This window comes from Physeter macrocephalus, chromosome 5 (genome assembly GCF_002837175.3).
Source record: "Physeter macrocephalus isolate SW-GA chromosome 5, ASM283717v5, whole genome shotgun sequence".
Taxonomy (NCBI): domain Eukaryota; kingdom Metazoa; phylum Chordata; class Mammalia; order Artiodactyla; family Physeteridae; genus Physeter; species Physeter macrocephalus.
The window spans coordinates 9,986,487-10,000,523 of NC_041218.1; positions in this window are offsets into that span (position 1 = coordinate 9,986,487).

A 14,037-nucleotide genomic window follows, 5' to 3' on the forward strand; every position below is an offset into this window, starting at 1 on the left:
ATGTTCTAGAGATCTGCTGTATGGCATTGTGCTTACAGTTTTGCTGTGGTGTACACTTACAAGATTAAGAGGAGATAGCGCATGTTAAGTGTTCTTATCACAGTAAAATAAAGTTAAAAAACAACCCCCCCAAAACACAAACAGAAAATGCACCTATAAAAATGTATCCCCCCATCTCACCAGACTGAGTCATTTTCCTTCTTTATTTTTTAAATTAATTTTTCTTGGAGTATAGTTGATTTACAATGTTGTGTTAGCTTCTGTTGTACAGCGAAGTGATTCAGTTATACATATACATATATCTGCTCCTTTGTAGATTCTTTCCCCATACAGGTCATTATGGAGTATTGAGTAGAGCTCCCTGTGCTATACAGTAGGTCCTCATTAGTTATCTAACATTTTCCTTTTCTAATGGGAAGCTGTTAAGCCCTCATCATCAGTTTACCTCTGTAATGATCTTCAAATGAATTCATTTCACATTTTGTTCAGCTCTTCTATTTGACCTCAAAGGGAGGAGGGCCAGTTGGTCTGCTGTATGGATAACATTCCATCGTCAAAATGGTTCATTTACTTTTAGTTTTTGCAAATTCTGGGGAGCTGTGGTGGTCAGTAAAACACTGTTCTCTCATAAATTTGTTTTCAGAATCACCCTTTGCCCTTAATGCCATATTAATCCCACCATAAAAATAAATAAGGTCTGTGGTAAACCGCAAGCCTCATGGTATAAACAGTCCTCTTTGTATAAAGATTATTTCCAAGCAGAAATAATCACTTAATCACTGTCACAGGAGGCAGCCACCAGCTTTTACATGATGATCCATTATTTCCTATCTTCACCTCTGCCGTGAGCTAGCATTTCAAAAACTTTCTATCCAGAAACATGTGAAATAAAATACCAAAGGTCCATAAGTTAACCAGTATATTTCTTCATACATATTGACATTTTAAAATTCTATTTACCAATCATGTCACATTTCATAATCAAATACCGAGGGCAACTCCAACCGCGGAAATCACCAGACTTCAAAGGACGTCAGATTATGATGACTGTTTCTCATATGTAAGGCGTTTCTTCCATGCTACCTGGACAGTCCTCCATTTTTCATTTTCCCTAGAGAACATAGGGAACAATGCTAGTTGGAAAATAAAGTTCGATCTCTTTTACAAACCTTTAAATGAATTACATTGTCTCTGATTATTAATGTAACAATTTTGTGATGTCTCTGAAAAATAGGCCAAAGTGAACAAACCAAACAGCTAAGCCAAGATTTTAATTTCCTTTCTGATTTTCAGCTTCTACCAGAAGTTTGATTGCCACCTTCCTAGCCTCTGCTCCTTGGACCCAAAGACAATGCCACGTGTTTTTGGTTTTTATTTAAGTGTCACTCCACTTTGGGGGATACTTAATCAGTTTTCTATTAGTGTGTAATAACTCCACCAAAATTTAGTGCCTTATTATAAAACTGTTTTATTTTTTGCTTGTGATGGTCGGTCCTCCTGCTGGTCTTACCTTGTTTCACTCATGGAGTTGCAGGCGTGGAGTTAACCCACTGGGGCTGGGTAGTCTGCGATGGCCTCATTCTCATGTGTAGCAGTGGATGTTGGCTGTTGGCTGAACTATATTGTGGCAATATTCAGTCATGGTAATGGTGCAAGACACAAACCTCTTAAGGCCTAGGCTTGGAAGTTGTACAGTTTTATCTCATTCAATTAGTCAAAATTAGTCACAAAGCCAGGTGAACATTCAAGTTATAGGGACCAACAACCCCTCTTAAAGAGATGAGCTATAAATGATTTACGGCCATTTTTAATCTACCTATGTCCCATTTACATTAGGTGATTTTATTCTCAGATCTCTGTTTCCCAGGATTCAGAAGGATGTGAGTTCATAGGGAATATCCAAATTCTGGATAGAGTTGGTATTAAGTTCTCTCAGGTGCTCTCAATCTGTCTTGTACCAACTTATTTTTTCTTCTTACTCTTCCAAATTTCCTTTCATTTTAATGATCCCTAAAATTAACAATTTTAATTTATTTCCCAGAGTAAACATTCTTGAAATCATATTTAATTCATCCTGTATTTTCTTTATCCTTCATTTTCTGTATCTTCATTTTCTATATCTAATATGGCAAAACCTATTTGAAATAACTGTTTTAATCCAGTTGCCTGACCATTCATCACAACTGTATGTCCATAACACAAGACCCTGACATCTGGCTTCCCTTTTACTAGTTTCTCTCCATTTTACCTATTTTATTTGATTATACATCCTAATCCATGGCTACTTTAATTATCCCCCTCTCTCTCTCTTTTTGTTTTTTTTTTTTTTTTTTTTTTGGTGGTACGCGGGCCTCTCACTGTTGTGGTCTCTCCCGTTGCAGAGCACAGGCTCCGGACGCGCAGGCTCAGCGGCCATGGCTCACGGGTCCAGCCGCTCCGCGACATGTGGGATCTTCCCGGACCGGGGCACGAACCCGTGTCCCCTGCATCGGCAGGCGGACTCCCAACCACTGAGCCACCAGGGAAACCCTATCCCCCTCTCTTGATCAGAATCCTTGTTCTCATTCATACAGCTAGATATTCTAAGAATTTCCAAACTTTTGAGTTTTTTTTTAATGATATGGTTCTACCTTATCCAATTTTACTGTTAATCAATATGCATATATCTTTATTTCCAGGCTTTATTACCTCATATATTTTATATATGGCATATTCATTTCTGAATCTCTACATTTGCTATTCTATTCATTACAAATATGCAATAATTTTCTTTCATTTGTTTGCATATGTGAATATAGTATCAATGCCCAATTTAATTAGGGTGTGCTCCTCTAAGCTTTCCCTGACTCCTCAAACTAAAACAGATATCTGACCTTCTTAAAATACTAGTTTATTTATACATTACAAGCAAAGAGCTTAACATCTAAACTTTTATGTTTTCTTTGTACTTCATAAGTTCATGAGTGATTTTATTTAGTTGCCTAAGTAATGACAGAAGGGAATAGGGACCAAGGTGAGTTTGGAATGCTAAGTGTTCGATAGCAAGAAGGACAGTGCCTGTATTTACTCAGGAGAAAATAAGGGAAGAGTGGATATAAAAAGAGGAAATCTTGCTGTAACTCTGTAGAGGGAGTTCTCATCTAATAATGCTTAACTAGTATTTATTAAGTATTATAGAATGTATATCATATGCCTCTGCTGCCCTCAGCTCTCACTGTGTAGTCATTACCTCCAATCTGGCCATTGATTTGGCAGAGTTATGTGTGGGCTTGGGTTCCATTCATACTGACAGTGTCTCAGATGGTCACTCTTCACTTTCCACTTGGACTTTCTGACAGCGATGGGCAAAGGCTAGAGCCTGCTGGACAGCACCTTCACATCGATCAGTCTCGAAATGTGGGGTCATTCAAAAGCCCAAGGGAAATCCTTAGCCACTGTGGGTTGGGAAACAAAGAATAAATATTACCTTATTCAATCATAAGGTGGACAATTTTGAGAAGGTTGTAGGCAGGATCAACTCTCAGTTGCCCACGGCAGTGAACTCTATAATGTACTCCTATTTGGGTTTTTCTTCATTTCCTCATTTTTTCTCTTCCCTCTCTGTTATCTCTAAATGGACTATGTGCACATGTGCCTTGGTTTAGAAGTTTGCTTCAGGCTGAGGCAGTGAGCAAGTTCCTTTTTAAAAAAAATTTTATTAGAGTATAGTTGATTTACAATATTGTGTTAGTTTCACTGGTGTACAGCAAAGTGATTCAGTTATACATATATTCATTCTTTTTCAGATTCTTTTCTCATATAGGTTATCACAGAATATTGAGTAGAGTTCTCTGTGCTATAGCAGTAGGTCCTTGTTGGTTGTCTATCTTATGTATAGTAGTGTGTGTATGTTAATTCCGAGCTCCTGATTTATCCTTCCCCTCCACGTTACCCCTTTGGTAACCAGAAGTTTGTTTCTGATCTTCTTCTGTAAATGAGGATAGTGTGCTGTAGTCAGAGGCTTGAGATAGTTGGTCTGGAAAGGGAAAACTGAGTTGTACAGAAGAACGTAACAGAAATGACTGGCAAGATTTTTTTTCCCTGAAATATACACATTTGTATTTTCTCTTCAGTTAGGTTATTTCCCTAAAGGTAAACTTAATAATTCTTGTGTTTCCTATAGCATGTTGCTGAGTACATGACAGATAATGATAGATATTTTTGGATTTTCGAATAAGATGATTCATTATGAATTGCTGTGGACTTAAAATTCCTATATATAGATACAGATTACATGCATATTTTATATACATATGTATATCAGTATTATATATTCATTAAAGAAAGAACCTGTACCAGAAATATACTATTAATCCAAAAGAATTTTTTTGAATATAAAATGATAGATTTGGAATTCTTACAATCTGTGGCTGTTATGACGATTACCACCTGAAACCTAGAAAAATGTAATTGTTAAAAATTCAGAAGATTGAACTGTTTTTACATTTTTTCTGTCATAAAGCAACTGATTTTGTTTAGTAATACTGTAAGTCAATATGAGAGAAACGACAATAAGGCATTAATCAAATGAAGCCCTCATACAAAGGCGTTCAATGAATAATTTCACTATGCCCAAAGAGTGATCATTTTTAGATTACATCAAAAATATTGTGAACCACATTTTTTCAGTGGTCAAAAATGTAGATATAAGGACAATTTCCAGAATGGTGGTCTGAGGAAGGAACTTCATGGACCTTATCCCCAGTAAGCAACCATAATTGGTGAAACTGATTTTAAAAAGTCAACTATTTAATGTCTGTGGAATTTTCCCAAAGAACATATAGCGAACAACAAAACATTTATTCAAGAAAATCGGCTAAATATCTGTGAGAACAGTGCGAGTCTATGGCACTTGAACCACGACACTCCTTCCAAACCCACCCACCTCAGTGTGACAGAAGCTCTAGTCTGAGTGAGTGTGGTCAAGAAGATAGGGCTCCCTCTCCCCAAATCTCCCCATCAAGTGCTATGGTTTCACCTTGGGAGGCACAGGGGCCAACATTTTAAATTCTCTTCCCCTAGTTCCATGTTATAGAGGCTAATTATCAAGTGAGTGCAACTGAGAGGTCTGAGGATCATTTCCTCCACCAAACCCCAATTTTGGGGAGAGGGCAAGGCCAAAAATATTGAGCCCTATTTACCTTTGCCCTACTTCACTTATAGGGTGGATATGCCGATCCAAGAGCGACAAACCAAGAGGACACAGGCTCTCACACTTCCCCATCCCCGCTCTGAAACAGTGGTGCAATATTGGTACATGGTACAACAGGGTGAATCTTGAAAGTATTACACTAAAGAAAGAAGGCAATTGTAGGATACAACATATTATACGCCTCTATTTATATGAAATGTACAGAATGGGCAAATCTATACAAACAGAAAGTAGATCAATGGTTTCCTTCTAGAGTGATGGAATTGTTCTGAAATTGATTGTGGTGGTGGTTGACCAATTCGGCATTAAAACATACGATTGAAGAGCCTTTAGTGTACTCATATGTGTCGTGAATCTCCAAGATGGAGCTATAATGACATTTTCCAAACACACAGCTTTTCATATTGCTCTTTATATTTACATTTATGCGTATATACTTTTAAATGACTAATGTTCAAAAAACTATATTTTGGAAAACTGAAGCTAAAAAGCTTTGAACAGTGATTTTGACTTTGATTTAGTGAACTCCATCCATGGATGGGCTTTCAGAGATCCATAATCCTCCATATTGTGGTATTACCATGCAATTTTTGTTCTTTTATTTTCTCTTGGATATTCGGCAACACATTATGGCTATTGAACCATACATAGCAAGCAGGACATAAAATGTACACATTGCATGGAGGAAAGAGAAAAGATGAAGTGGACAAAATTTCTTTGAGAATTCCCTTTGTCAAAAAACAATTTTTTACTCGAGAGAACAAGACTCTCACTCATATTTCTTTAACTGAAATAAGGCACTTATAACCAGTTGTAATCAATGAATCACCCTCAAATAATATTAAGAAAATAATGATTAGCATATGACTGGAGGAGGTAATACATTTTCCCCCTTTGTTTCTGTCTGAGGGTCTTGTCTCAAAGTCTTGGTTGTGTCTGTTTTGAACACCATGGCAGCCTAGGACCATGGAATTTTGAGTCACAGAAGATTTACTTTTAATAAAGAACTGGAAGAATTCCAGGTCATCTGTGAATGTTGTTTAGCAAGGGACAATTAAATGTTTTGGATTAATTTCTTTCTACTGGTATCTTGAAATGTTTACTTATTGCGATTAAAAGAATATGCAATATAGAGGCAACTCGAATTTACAAATCCTAAAATCCCTAACATTGTATGCATAATTTTGCTCGGAGGTGTGCTTTTTCTGTTAGGAGGGGAATGACACTCAACAGATAATCACTCAGAAAAGGCTCAGAAACAGTGGGTTAGAGGCTCAGTGAAGATGAAACCGTCTCAAGAATGAACATGTGACTGTAATTTTTTGAGGCGGAGGGGGGAGGATGGAGATACAGCACAGAGGAATCAGAGCATAACAATTCCTCTCTGTTCTGTTAAAAATTCTTAGATGTTGATATGCATGAAGATATGAATTTTCAGTTTTATGGAAATAGTCCAAACAGAATGGTTGAGAAGAAATTGAAATTGGATATTGTTGATCATGCAGTGTGAAAACATTTTAAAAATATATGATACTGGCTAGAGAAGGAAGGTAAAGAGTAGACAATGGTGCTGATAAGGTTCCATAATTGTAACACTAGATATAGTTTCATTAAATGACCAAATGAACCATTACTTGCATAGTTTAAAGTTTTTTAAAAAAAATAATAAGCATGAAATATGGATGGAATAGTTTAAATGTTGCAAAGAGCTAATAAGAGTAACAGTCATACCCTGTTAAAGCAAAGCCTTTATTTTGTTCAATGACAGAGTTTGTAATGATCAAAACACTAAAATGAAGTAGCTGTAAAAGTAAAAACTTTGTTATATGCTTTAAAAATAGATTGAATCATCTTAGATTTTGATTTTACTATGTAGTTTAGTAAAAATAAATAATAATAAATATTATACTTAAAGGTTTTCATAGTTGCAGTCATGACCCTTAGGAAGGTGCTTAAAAATAAAATGAAAATCACATTACTTAAATACAAAGTAGGAAATCTTGGTTTGGAAAAACTCCATCACCAAGATAAAAAGCACACTGAAACATTTGGTGGGGAAGAATCAGTTCACTTTCAATGAAGTATTTGCAATATTCATTCTTTTATATGGTAGTTAATTTCTTCCCAATGCTGTTGGTTTTATTTTGCTTTAGTAGCCTGGAGTGAAGAAAACAAGGATCTTCAGTTTTTAATAAGGAAGTTAAAATGCTTTGGGGAGTTCTTGGGCCTTGCGAAGATTATCATGAAACTAGGAAGCATCCACTAAACCAGTGAAATGAAACTCCCTATTTTTCCTTGTAGATTTTCCACTACTCTTATACTATTTAGACTCCTCAGAGTATCTTGTTGTATTTTCTGCCTATTGAATATCTGTAATGTTGGCTTTATTCCTTTACTGATCATTATTTAGGCATGTTAAAACTGAGAGTGTCCAGTTAGGGAACTGTAGAAATATAGTATTTAATCAACAGAGTGGAAACAATTCTAGCCTTAGGACTGTTGCTGTCTTCCTCTATGGTTTATGGGAGACTCCATATATCTCAAATTGACTATAAAATAGTGGTAATGGAATTCATACTGGTTGAAATATTGATGCCTATTGAAATATTGATGTCTATATTGAAGGGTGTATAATAAGAAAAGAGCTTTATTTCTTTCATTTTTAATGGAACACTCTCTGAGTACTCTTGTACTCTCCCAAATTATTGTCAAAATGCCTTTTTGGTAAGTTTCACATTGTGTCAATTGCATGCCCCAGTGGATTTTATTCACTAAATGTGGGGTATAAATTTATCACATAGGAATATGAATCTGTTAAAGTAATTTACTTTAAAATTCTATCTGTTCAATTTGAGAGGGTTCAGTATTTGCAATTTAGAAAGAAATATTGTTCTTTGATAGTTTGCAGTTGAACTTCTTTCAGCTGTAATATCTTTAATAGTAGTTTAAGTGCATTGCAAAAAAAATTGTGTACTGAATATATTTTTTATTATATTGTGTACAAAGTTCTTAGAAATGACATCCTACACTTGAAATATTTTGAGAACTAAAGTTGAAGAATATTCAATAGGATATTTATTTACTTGTTACTTATAAAATTATATCAGAGTAAAATCCCAGTTATATATCATCTATGAAGGTATTGCCTCAGTGACTGATATGTAACCCTTCTTAAACTAAATAAATGATGTACTGTGTACCACAAAGTATCAGGTGGTTGAACTGAACACACCTTTTTTTTTTTATTGTTTATAATTGGGGTAAATACAAATACTGGTGTATATATCTACCTACTAGAGATCTGACAATACATTTATGTTTTATAGGATACAAATGTGATGATGACATAGTCCTTTAAAGAATTTATACTTTAATAATTTACTTTTCCTATAAATTGTAAGTTCAAATCAACCCAGGAAACTTTATTTGGTTTTCTTTAAATATTTTGCAATTGTCAAGGGAAAACAAAAAATAAAATGGTTAATTGACTGATTTTAATGTCAGTGAATTTAAAGCGATGACAGAATATTCTAATAACTGATGTTCAGCTTAGAGATTCTTTATACTAACAAGTGTATAACTCTGTGAACATCAGCCAGTCACAAGTTACCATATGATTCAGCTTTAATGATTTTATCTTTCTGATCCTTGAACAAATCTCTTCAACCCCCTCCTCCAGAATATTAGATTCTTTCTTGAGATCTACTCTGTGGTATTTTGAGATCCATCTCTGCTAAGCAGCGAGTATTTTCATGCTCAAAGTATTTTGTCTTTTTTTCCCTAACACCTACTTCTCTTTGCCTTCAAATTTCTGATGTTTCCCGAATTTTCTTTCTGGGTAAATCTCCTTTAGTGAGTCTCTGGATTAGAAAAGGTCAAACAATGAATGAAAAAGAACTCAGATGTTACAAAAACTTAAACAATAGAAGTATTAGAATATGAGGCATAAAACATGCCTATTAAAATCTTGCAGAAAAGCAAAACAAGTTGCAAATGAGTAAATGATAATCAAAATATTTTGAGTGCTGGAGAGCAGTGGAAAAATGTCTTTGACATTTTTACTGAAAATAATTTTACCCTAGGTTTCTAGGTAGTCAAATCCTAATAAATTGTGATAGCCAAATAAAAAGACAGTTTTAGACATACAAAATCACAGAAAATTTATCTCCTATATGACTTAGTTTAGGATATGAATGGAGCTTATTCAGCACCAAAGTTATGAAGAAATCTGAGGAAAAGGAAGATATGAGTTCTGGAGAAAAGGGGATCTGGCTCAGGAAAACATTATCAATGTTTTCATTGATATTGAATCAATGATCAGCCTATTATAGTAAGAAAAAAGGCTCTACTAGAAAGGGCTGTGAGAAGTAAAGCAATGATACCAAGCCTTTGAACATTTGGAAAAAAATAAAGAATACTAAAAGCACTGGTGACTGGTATATGGCTAGTTTGAACAATAAGTTTATAGAAATTTATTTATGGAGATATGATTAAATTATTAACTCCTGGGGGAACATTACACAAGAAAATAATTGTTAACATAATAAACTAGTATCCTAAGAAACCATGTTTAGACAGTCAAAATAATGTAAATATTGATCAGTGTTTTATCTATAAGTTAGAATATACATATATTAAGAGGATGTGGGGAAGGGATTTTAGCTTTAAAATATTTGGTAATATTTGATTTTTTTAAACAGATACACATTTAAAAAATAAAGTCCAGAAGAACTTTATATTTCAATAATTCACAAAATTATATTACCCAAACCCTTTCATCTTTCATTCAGTAGAGTTTTCCAACTTTTTTTAAAGTTATCATCCTTCTTTCCAGAATCCATTTTATTTCCAGATCTTATTTTGATCTCAGCAAAGATTAACGCAAGCCTTAAGATATTTGAAACCTGTTCTGCATTTTCATTAATCTTTAGTCAAGTGGAGGCTATACCCCACTCGCTTAAAATTTTTTCTTAGAAGGTATTTTACTCTACAGTTCAAAGCTATAATACACTTTTTTTTGAAAGGTTGCATTGAAATATAAGAAGCATTTTAGATATTTTACACTTTAAAATTTTTCCAAATAGAACTTCTTTTCCAAAAGTAGCTTAAACTGGAAATATTTTTATATATGTAAAAGCAAACCAATAATGAATCAACAGATTAAAAGTAATTATTAATATATTTACAAAAGAATAACAGAAACACAAATTATTTTCTATGCTTTATACATAGATACTTATTACATAAATGAATGAGTTTTGGTAGAATTTTACTAAAACAATGAACATGTATACAGTGTGTTTTAAGAATTGTGTCGAAAATTGAATTGATCAGGTATATATTAGAAAATCTCTGTTGTGATGTTATACTTTAGTTTACAACTATTAGTGATATTTCCTTCTCTATTTTCTAAGTCAATGGTTCATTTCTGATGTAGTTAAAAAACAAATAAAAAGCAAGCAAGCTGACCAAATTTCCTTTTTAAGAATTAAATGTAACGTAAGTGTAGAAAGTATCTTCCTGATTGATGGCTTAAGCCTTCTTCCCTGTGAAATTGGCATGAGTTGTAGCTAAGTTCATTATTATTCATAACTGTCTCAAGGTCAATTTCAGTTTCTTTCATTTTCTTTCATATCACGTGTGGTTAAACTTGTTGAAGAAATGACCTCTGAAGAACGTAAGAATTAGAATGAATATTCAGAGCCTGAAAGTAAGGGCAGTAACATGCATTTTATTTTAATATTTAGGGAAAGGTCTCTTATGAACAAAGTAATGACTTTCCCTTTACTGGTTTTCAGGTGGGGTGAAATTGAAAGGATTTTTTGGTAAACTACCTACCCAGTACTCATCATGTTTTCCCTTTTGCTAATATAACTCTGGGGTTCTTTATATTGTACATATCCACTGGAATAGTCTTTCCCAGCTCTGAGTGTATCTTGGATTCACCTAGGAAAGTTTCACACCATAGGAATGCCTTTGCCCTTCCACAGAAATTCTGATTTCATTAATCCTAATGAATCCTAGGCATTGGTAGTTTTAGAAGCAATACTACTGCTGATACTCCAGTTGATAACAGTATGTAGCCAGGATTGAAAAACAATACTAGAATTAGTCATGAGTTTAGATTTCAACAGAAACCCATTCTACATGATTTAAACAGGGAAAGAAAATATTAAAGGATATTTAATATTAAAATATTAAAGGATATTTAGATAGGGAAAGAAAATATTAAAAGCTCTTCATCCAGAAGAGCCAAAGAATCAGCTTTGGGAGCAGAAGAGGCATAACATTGACCCTGTGTCACCACCTGAATACTCCAGGGCTAAGGTACCATGGTTATGATAGAGACTCCTGCCACTTCTGCCCCAGTGTTATATTTTTATGCTGCCACCTTCTCAAGACTTGATTTCACCATCTACCTTTGTGATTAGCTCATGACTGAACTGCATTTAAGTAATTCTCATTCTGCATTTTGTTGGCTGATTTGGATTACATGCTTGTTGCTTAGGTGCATGGGATGCTGGGAAAATGTATTCTCAGGTAGTGTTAAGAGAACACTAAGAAAACTCAGAAAGGCTACAGTGGCCTGCTGGTATTGAGAGAAAGTAATAAGAGAGAGAAAAATTGGATCAAAAAAAAAAAACTACTTAAGTTTTGAGGTTTTGTGAGGGGGTATGGGAAATTAGGGGTGGGGGGAAATGGGTGAATATTCTTAGAAGGGTGGCTGTGTTATGCATTGGATTTATTCTGATATCTTTAGCAAGAAAAAAGTGAAAAAATGATGCAATTAAGTAATTTGGGGATAGATGTAATTATATTAATAACCTGAAAATTATCATTCTATAACACTTTTAGACATCCTTAATCTATTACGACTAAATCTATAGAAAAGTAGAAGAAATTATACTTTCAGAAAGAAAACTGGGTAGAACAGTTCTTGTAAAATCAACCAAAATTTTGAATTAAAAATTTTATTGTATAGTTGATCTACGATGTCGTGTTAAAATTTTTTTTTCTTTTTAAACCCAATGGCAAGCAGGCATAAATGTAAGGAAAAGAGCCCAGAAATGGAACTAAATCAGGAACTTGAGATTAAGAGTATGCAAAGGTCTTCTCTCAATGGGCAGTTCTGTCAAAACTTGAAGCAATTCAATAATTACTTTGAAGACTTCGTGGAATAAAGGGGGCAAAAATAAACCCCAGAGCTCACAGAAAATAGGGAATCTGACAAAATGTCTCTCTACAAAGCTGCTACCCCAAAGGCTACACCTGCAGTCTAAGAGTGAAAACGAAATAATACTTTCACACAAAAAGGTAAAAGAAACAGCCGCATAGCACCGGAAGATCAGCTCCGTGCTTTATGACCACCTAGAGGGGTGGGATAGGGAGGGTGGGAGGGAGGGAGACGCAAAAGGGAAGAGATATGGGGACATCTGTTTATGTATAACTGATTCACTTCATTATAAAGCAGAAACTAACACACCATTGTGAAGCAGTTATACTCCAATAAAGATGTTTAAAAAAGAAAGAAACTTGTTTTCTTAACCCTTAAACTAGATGGAGAGAAGGAAAAAACATTCCATCTGAGAATTTATAAACACCAGTGATCCCTTGAATAGTTTTGTAGTACATATTTGTGCTACCTGTGTGGCCCACGAAGACCTCAGAGAGAAAAATTAATACAAAGAAGTCTGGAATTGAAAGCACCCACAGGTGACAGGCAAACATAAATCCTTTCAACAGGAACTCAAAGTTAATCAGGGCCTTGGAAAATTTCCCACTGAAAGAAGGCATAAAATTCAGAAAGTAATAGAAAAGATATTGGTAAACATATAGACCAATGTAAGCAAGGCTTGGCTGTATATTATAACCTACAAAATGCCATTTAAGGGTATAATAAAAGCAAGCTAAAACGGGAGAAATATGATATACAATAGAAGGAATTAATGGAGCTAAGCCTTGTACTCTTTGGAGCCCAGAGGTGTATGCAGGGGTGTTATTGAAGTTGATTAACTTTAGATATGCTTAAGCCTAGTAACAATTATTTTAGGTATTGTTAAAAATGATATATCAATAACCATTTGCAGAATGGACATAGAGAATAGCATTTAAAATAGTAAAAGGAGAAAGATGGAGTAAAGAAAACCTGATCAATCAAATTTAAGAAAAGTACAAGTAGGCAAAGCTGACGCTGACTAATAACAACCCCCAAATCGGTCTCTTAGCACAATTAAGTTTTGTTTTTCTCTCAAGTCAGTCTAATGCATTTCCAGGATGGAGCTGGGCAGTGTGGGCAGGGTGATCTTCCACAAACTCTTAGCTCAGCAGATGGTTCTGCTACTTTTAGGACCTCAGCGTCCTCCCCTTGATCCTTTGCAGAGCCACTTTCCAAGGAATTGTTCACAGGAAAATGTCTCGAGCAGAATTCAGATATCACTTCTCTGAAATTATTAACAATACCCCGAAATACTGATGGTCCCCTCACTGGAGACCCGTTTCACATTGCACATATGTCTTTAAAGGACCTGCACCCCACATTTTTACCAAAATATAACCACTTTTTCTAGCAAGTGTTTATATTAGGATGTTCCTGGATCTGAAGGATTTCTAAAAGGCTTCTGCTGAACTGTTTAGTAAGCCGAGTGACATAAACTTGGGATCAGAATAACACAAGTCATTTTTGCCTGTTCACATCAGACTGGAGGAGCCCTTGCACCACACTCTTGTTCTTCATTTAGTGGTGGATTGAGACTGGACTAATGTTTTCGGCACAAGGCTCATGATAGAACCAGAGATGTTCTTCCGTTTTCTTGTCCTACCCTTGGCATTAAGCAGTCCATGAGTCT